Source organism: Chinchilla lanigera, unplaced genomic scaffold (assembly GCF_000276665.1).
Source record: "Chinchilla lanigera isolate Chin_1 unplaced genomic scaffold, ChiLan1.0 scaffold00028, whole genome shotgun sequence".
Lineage (NCBI taxonomy): Eukaryota > Metazoa > Chordata > Mammalia > Rodentia > Chinchillidae > Chinchilla > Chinchilla lanigera.
The window spans coordinates 18,123,380-18,131,982 of record NW_004955429.1 but is presented as its reverse complement, the minus strand read 5'-3'; positions in this window follow the sequence as shown (position 1 = coordinate 18,131,982).

Below are 8,603 nucleotides of genomic sequence, written 5' to 3'. Positions count from 1 at the left end.
GAGAAAATAATCAAGACAGTTGCTCTAGGTAAAGAGCCAAGGAATCACATTAACTCACCAAGTCATTGTCTTTTTGCACTGAAGTGCAGGCTGGCCAGCTGACAGGCCAGCCTTGAAAAATGTGAACTCATGGAAATTACAGACAGGAGATACAATGGCAGTCCATGTTAAAGGGATTTGCTGTGGGATGCTCCTCCTCACCTGGAGCAAGTCCTCACCTGTAAGGATCCTTTGGGTTCTTGCTGTACCCCGGGAAGGAACAGCAGCGAAAATGAGGAAAAAAATAGACACGAGACAAAAAGCTGGCATCAGGTGGAGGTCCTCTGTCTCCTGAGCAGAGAAGGGGAACTGCCCAAGAACAGTACAGCATTTATTTTATACCCTCGAGAGGTTGATTTATTTCAGCCTCTCTGCCCAGCAATCAGTTAACAAGCTACAACAGCAGGTTTACATGCTTCAAGGAGCTCCCATGTTCTTGAGCTGGTTTCATCCTGCATGCGTAATCACTTTCCAGCTTCAGCTGCTCCCCTCATAGCTCTCTTCTCTGTTTTGTAAATGATGACTATTTAGCTGAAGCTGGAAAAACTGTGCTTGAAGAATACAGTCCAAATATCCATAATGGTGGTCAGTTACCAGTCTAGCTGGCAAATGTCTGAAGTTGTTGGTGATTTGGACCCTTTACAGCTAACATCTTATTGTGGCAATGTCTTTTTATACATCTTGTGGTTATACTTTTCTGCTGGATATTTAAGACTGAATTAAGGCAAAATCCATAATAATCATTTTTTGCTCTCTATCAAGATCAGTTAAGTCTCCTCAGGGTTACTTTGGAGCCAGCCATGTGCAACACCTCTTAGATCCAGTGTCAGTGTCAGCCATCTGGATGAGTCACAGCCATTGCTTGACCAAGTTGCTTTCTGTGAAAGCTTGAGAGACCTTTACTCTCCAGGTGACTCTTGTTAGGTACACTATACATCATAGATTACTTTCCTCTGTGGTCCCTTAAGCTCCTTGATCAGAAAATCAGGGACTCAGCTGAGTTATAGGATGCCATAGCAGAGCTTCTCTCCTGTCCAGGGTTCTCACTGACCTTGGAGGGCTAGGGCCAAAATATTGGCTTTCCTCTTAGCCCATTTATCTTTTTAATTTTTGGTCCCCAAATGTCAGTTGTTAAAAATCTAGAAGAGAAGCTTAATGACATTACAGTATAATAGAGGCGATATGCTTACATTACCAACTATCTGAATATCGAAATCCCTTAGAACATAAATTGGAACTATTATTTTCTTAACAACTGTGGATATCCTAATATTTAAATCCCTATAGAATGTTAATGGATAATAGTTACATTTTTACATAGAAACTAGAAATCAAAACCATACATACTGTTGCCACATGACAATCATGACATTTTGTAACATACTTAAATTTTTATTTTGACATAACCCTTTTTACCAATCATCTGCATCTAATACACAAGAAACTTTTCCCTAATCTGTTATCCCTTAATGGGATATACAGAAGTTTTTAAAGGCAAAGGTCTGAATCTGAATGAAAACTCTTATCATAAACAATCTTTGCTTGACATTTGGAAGACCTGTACATCTGGACTCATGAATACATTTTAATACACCATGAGATTAACAATAATTAATTACCATGCACATGTAAAAAAACCTTTATTTCTTAATTTAGTTTTGTACAAGAGCATCTTTTGTGAGAAAACCTTATATTTTTTCTGGAACACTTTTCTTTTAACCATGACCAAATTATTGGAGGTGTTTCCCAGGAGACTCGAGATAACTGGGGCCTCCTTATTAGTGAATAAAGGTTGGCCACCCCTTTATTCACCAATTGGAGTTCTGCCCAATAATTTCTCTTCACGCTAAGGAATTGTGGATAAATATCTTAATTCTTTTGATGAGCTTCAAGAAAGGCAATTTTGATATTATTTAAACCAGCTGGTTACTTAGGTGAAAGCATGGTTTTAAGTCTATATTCCAAATTGTATTATAGACAAATGATAAAAGGAAACTGGTTGAGCTCAAAATAAAGGGGAACAGCTGTTCACAGAATGACAGACATAGATGTAACAAGTATACAGAACACACAAACATCTTACAAAACCAGAGTGCCCTGAAATATAGTCTAGAGAAAATTGAATTATAGTAACTATATTACAATTTTTTGAAATTTGTAATTGTAAATCAGTTGGTCAGATTTTGTTGTTTGCTATTTAGCAGAGATCTCTTTTCAGAAAAGTTTGGAAGGAATATAATCCTTAATCTATAGTGAATATTACAGTCTTTGTATTTTATTCTGTCTTAAGAATACTGGTAACTTTCAGTTCAGTTATCTTTATGTTATGGGGGTACTTGGGGCCCACATGGCAAAGTCTGTCTGGGCAGGAACATCTAGCTCTCCTACAATTTTGACAGGTGATATCCTCCACTCAGTAAGGGTTGCAAGACTTCTGGCACGTTCTGCAAAACTGTTTGAAGTAAACCTTGTTCGTGACCTGAACACACCACACATATGTACTCTCCCAGTGGATGTTTCAGTCCTGGTAGTGATAATAGCCATATTTTTGCTGGAAGCAGGTGCTCCTTGCCTGGCTCAGTGCCTAGTGGCTATCTCTCCTGCACAGTGATGACCACGTCCCCACCACCAGAAGCCGCTCCAGATTCTGCAGTGCTGGCTGTTGGACTGTGTCACTAGTTCCAGCATCCTGCTGCTCTTGCCCAGAACTCAGTGGTGCGGATGCCTTCTTCACTGCCCCCTTTTCCTCCTCCAGCACCGCAGGGCCCTGTGTGCCTTCCAGGGCCTCCTGCAGGCAGCCAGTGAGGCAGTGGGAGACCATGGGTGAGCACATGGTAAGGGAGCATGGGAAGTGCATGGGGGCAGCCAGGGTTCCTGGGTCCCAGGCCCTGCACAGTGGCATATGCCTCCAGAGTGCACACTGCACTGAGGTGTAGGTGTAGCATTCAGTTTCACCTGTACCCCCACATTGTGGCAGCTGGGCCTGCAGGGGCACAGCCCAAAGCCTGGGGTCTCAAGTGCAACAGGAGTGTGGTGGAGGAAAAAGAGGCAGGAGGGTGTCCCCCACCATGGAGCCACCAGCCATCAGTGCCCTTGGCATCCAGTGGGTAGGAGAGGAGGTAGGAGTAGGAGGTGCACACCAGGTACCTGAATGCACCCAGCACCTCATCTCCCACTGCAGCCATCCAGGCAGCACCCATTATTTGATGGGCCCTGAGGCAACTCCCGTGGGAGTTTCCCGGGAAGAGCCAACTTTTCCCAACAGTTCTAGATCTACACTCATTATTCCAGTGATGCCCTCATCGACACTTAGTACAAGGACTGCAAAGTTTAGCTGAAGAAACAGATAATGGCTGTGTTACGGCAGAAATTCCCTTGGCATAAACTGGGCTGTATTCCACAAGAGACCCGAGTCTATTGAGAACAAAATTGTGTTTCTCCTGATGGCTGGAAGGGGTGCACTTTAGCCAGTGGCTACCTACCCTTTCCCCTCACTTCCCTTTGCTCCCCTTGTACCCCAATAGATGTCCTCCAGGGCTATCACACAGCTACCTCCACCCCAACATGAGGGCAGCCAGGCACTGTGATACCCTCCCCACTTCCCACTTCACTCCATACCATTGCATTTTAGAGAACAGAGAGGGTGCCCTGGAGTGGCTAAGATCAAGAAGGAAGGGATAGGGACACCTTATTTGCACACCCAGCATTCATAGCAAACTTTTCAGAATATTCCCTGGTTTCAGCCCTCACCCTTATTGACATAGGTCTGCAGTTGCTGCACAAGTAGCACTCCTAGGAATGCCTAGGAATTAATCTAGGAGACTTCCTTCCTGTGTACCAAAGCCCTAGGCTGCAGCACAAGCCCTGTTAAAAATGAAGACTCATTTTTGTGCTCCTGTAAACCTGCTCATGCTTTATTTCTCAGGTAATATGGGCTCCAAAAGTCCTATAAATCTGATACAAGAGGTAGGGTGTAGCAAAGCTGGCTGGAGAAGTGAGTGGGACCTCAATTTCAAGATCCCAGGGCTGCCCCAGATGATTCTCAGGACCCTGTGTGTAGAACTTCTCTTGATGGGGACCTCAAGAGAGCCATGAGGAGCTCTCTATCATGACTCCTCACAGTAGCCCATCCTGGGTCTCCCAGATCCAGGGTATACTCCTTTTTTCCTTCTCCCTTTTCCTCTCTTGTTCAACCTGTTTGTTCTACAGAGCTAATTTTTCCCTTACCCCTCTACCCCTCAGTTTTCAAATAAACTTTTGGCACTTTTTTTGTCTTATCTCATCCAATTCTTTGTTTGAGGCAAGAAGGACCTGGAAAGCCATTTCTAAAGGAAATACCCAACAACAAATCTACTTGGGACTTCTATCCTGAGTAGTGTGGACCGAGCAAATAACACCAGAGAGCACCAGAGACCAGCAGTCAACAGAGACCAGTGGCAGAGACACAGTGCCTGGCAAAGTCAGCCTACAGTGTCCAGCACAAGCTGGAATTGCATGGTGGTGGCTATCAGCAAGAGTGACCAGCAGCTGGATGTGTCAACTGTGGGTATCTAGCTTTACCTGCTGTCATCTGGTGACACAGGACTGCTAGCAGAGCTGCACTTTTCTGATTTATGAATCCCATCTGAATTGAGCAAAAGAACCCCAGGCTGACTGGCAATAATATATAGGAAGGTGACTCTTCAACCTGGGGTTTGAGAATAGCCCAGGAGCAAGGTGTGGTGGTACACATCTGTAATCCCAGCACTCAGAAAGCTGAGGTAGGAGGATTGCCTCAAATTCAAGGCCAACCTGTGCTACATAATGAGTTCAAGAAAATGCTAAAATACATAGCAAACTCTGTCTCAAAACACCAAGAACCAAAACAAAAGAATGGCTTAGGGGCAGTAAAGATGCATGGGCCTCAGAAGGGTTCCCACAGGCCCCCAGGGTGGCATATGTTGTAGCTGAGGACCACTGCTATGGGAAGAGCCTCAGCCTCGCCATGGTAAGCACAGCACCACTGTTGTCTCACCTCGCTGGCTCTGTCATTGCCTTGGGTGAGGGTGAGGCAGGAGATTAGGTGATGGCCACCTCACAGCTGGGCAATCAGGCATTGCCTGCCATTCACAGAGAGCATCAGATCACAGCTGAGATGCACACACAGAGCAGCTTTGGGGTCCTGTGTGGGATGGCCCTGATCTGACACCAAAAGAAGATAAAAAGACAGTGGCCCTTGGGCCTTGTTTCCACTGCCCCCTTGTTCTTGTAGTGGCCTGTCCTGTGTGTAGCACATATCTCCTCTTTTCTCTTTCTTCTTTTCCTCTCCTCTTCAAAAAACATTTCTCTTCAATCAGCATTAAACTATTATGTTTATTAGTTGTCTCCATCCAATTCTTTGAACAGGACAAGAGCCTGGAACTGAAGTGGGAAAGAGAACCGAACTGACACTGTGTTATATTCAGGCACCATCTTAGAGCTTAAATTTCTATTTCCTTGAGTATGTTTCTTATAAATGTTGTCATAGTTACCTAACCCAGGATGCGTCTTGGAGAGGGGCCAACTGAGCTCAGAACTCAGAACAACAAGTGGCTCGCAGCTGAGTTCAAGCCCAAAGTGTGCTGACTGCTATAGGCTGAATGGATCTGGCTCCATCCTCATGGCCAGAAATCAGCCTAAAATCAGGGGAAATAAAGGTGCAGGTTCACTGAGATTATTGACTACCCCACCATAAAGTTACTGCTGGCTTGCTGGGATAAATCAACCCGGATCTGGACTTTGTCTCCACATGTTGTCTACCAGTGACAGCAGAGACAAACCTGGAAGTAGACATTTTTTTTCCTCTCTCTCTCTTGTTTTTTTTTCTCTCTTTCATTGTTTGATTTCATCTTTATACAAGTGTGAATATGGTTTCTAGTTTCTTTATGGTTGTTGTTCTATTCTGTTCTTCCTTTTATTTCTTCTTGTTCTTTTTTGCCTCTTGTCTTCTGCACCAGTTTCCCAAAGCTTGTATGATCCTCCTTTGTCTCCCAGCCTTGCTTTTAATTTCTCCGTCTTCTTCTGTTTCTCTATCTTTTCCTCTAACCCCTTTAAAATTTTTTCCCCTGAGGGTAAAATTTGCATATTGAGGGTCTTATTTACTGCACACAATTTTCTGGTTTGTTTAGATTTTGTTATACAATCACAAATCTAGTTCATACAGTTAAAGATGACAAATTAATGGTTACCATAGTTTGGCATTTTCTACACTGTGTTTGATTATTGTTGTTGCTGATTGTACCACTTTAGCCAAAATGACATAATGGTTCTAACCAACTGTTCTTCCTGGTATACCAAAACTGAGATTGCCTAAAGGTCATAGAAAATACTGTGGGTCAGTGCCAAAAAAACCAGGGCCTTGGGCAAGCAGGCAGCAACTTCTTATCCCCAGTGAAATGAAGAGGCAGGATCTTGCAACAGACTCAAAACCCCAAAACCAGCTACACCTGAAAGACAACTTTGAGAAGCAGTCATTTCCTAAGGGTTCTAAATACTAACAATAATGAAACCAACTCACCATAGGCAATTTACAAGCATCAACCTGGGAATTAAACTTTAAAAAGGAAGAAAAATGAGAATGCACTTAAACAAGATAAAATCTGAGACATCCAGTTTACCAAAAGCAAACCCAGAAAGCAGTGAGGTGTGACAATCCAAAAACCACTCACCTGGCCTCTCTGAAGTGGTAACAACAAGACCCTAGAAAAAAAATCAAATCAGAAATAATTTCTCAGACACCTGCAGAGATGGTGACTACAATGAAAAACATGCTTAGTGACTCCAGAGCACGCATGCATGCACACACACACACACAAACACACACACACACACACACACATATATATATATATATATAGAGAGAGAGAGAGAGAGAGAGAGAGAGAGAGAGAGAGAGTGAGCTTAGTAAAACGGTGGAAACCATGAATGCTCAGCATAGGATACAAATAGAATCCATTAAACAGATTCAAGCAGATATTCAGGTGACTAAAATTTCCATTGCAAGTATCCACAGTGAATGAGCTGATGTGAGGACAGAATCTGAGATACAGAAGACAGACTTACAGTTAGCTATCATGAAAAGAAAGAGTTCTTAAAAGTAGCAAGGGACCACAAAAAATCAATCCAGCAGCCACTAGATGATGCAAAAGGGAATAAGATAGATTGGGGTCAATGAAAAAGCAGGAGATAGTGTTACAAAAAAAATAGAACAAACATGGGAAGATATGGCAGCAAGAATGTTTAGGAGGCAGTTTACAACAGTGTGCTTGACTGGAATCTCTCCCAAAGAGTCAGCCCTGCCTGGCAGGGTCTTTTATAGGGAGAGCAAGGGGGAGGTACAAAAGCAGATTTGGCACATTATGATTGGGAGGGGTTGGGTGGCATCATGGGTTATTTAGGGAGTTTAAACATCCCAGGTTACATTGCAAGGCCATCAGTTATATAAAGCATTGGTTATGTGAAGGAAAAAATGTCCTGTTACATTTTAAGGTACATACATTGCAAGGCCATCAGTTATACAAAGGCAGTGGAGACAGGGGTTACACAAAGAAAGAAATGTTCTGTTATCAGTCCTGTTGGACATGTCTGCTTGGTCTTGGCAGGCATTCTGAGCAGGCTTTAATTTTAATTTCCCCTTTTAGTAGCACAAATGATATAAAAAACATGTTCACAGATGTCCTGGCAGAAAACTCCCCTGGCAGGGAAAAACAATTTGACATACATTAAATAAGACATATAGAACTCCAATTAGCCATGATTAAAAAAAAATCTACATCCAGAAATATCATAGTCAGGATTCCAGAAATTCAACACAGGAAAAGACTAATAAAAAGCTGTTAGAGAAAAGAAACAAAGCACCTATAAAGGAAAGCCCATCAGAATCACAGCTGACTTTTCAGCACAATCCCTAAAGTCAAGGAGAGTTTAGAGTGAAGTATTTCAAAGCCTTAAAAAAAAACAGCCTCTAACCCAGACTGATGTAGCCCACAAAACTATCTTTCAAAATTGATGGAGAGATAAGATACTTCCATGAAAAAGAACAGCTGAAGAAATTCATGAACACTGAATCAGCACTCCAAAATGTCTTGAAGGACATTCTAGAAAGAGATAACAAGGACTGCAACTCCATGAACCCCAGGAATCCACAAGGCAAGGCAAACACAAGGAATCCACAAGGCAAGGCAAACAATTAAGCAGAGGGAAAAAGAAACAGGGCGCCAACAGCAGGAAAATAATATGGTAAGGATAAGTCGATACATGTCAATTATAACCATCAATGTTAATGCTCTCATTCCACCAATCAAAAGAAACTGACAGACAGAATGGATCAAAAAGCAAGATCCAACAATATGCTACATAGAAGAAACATATTTACTTCCAAAAGAAAAGTCAAGCAATCCTAAAGAACCACCTCACTTTGAAGGAACAGAGATTGAGGAAATTGCCAGCATTAATTATACGGATGCGGCTGGGCACAGTGGTGCACACCTGTAATCGCAGCACTCGGGAGGCTGAGGCAGGAGGATTGTTGCGAGTTCGAGACCAGC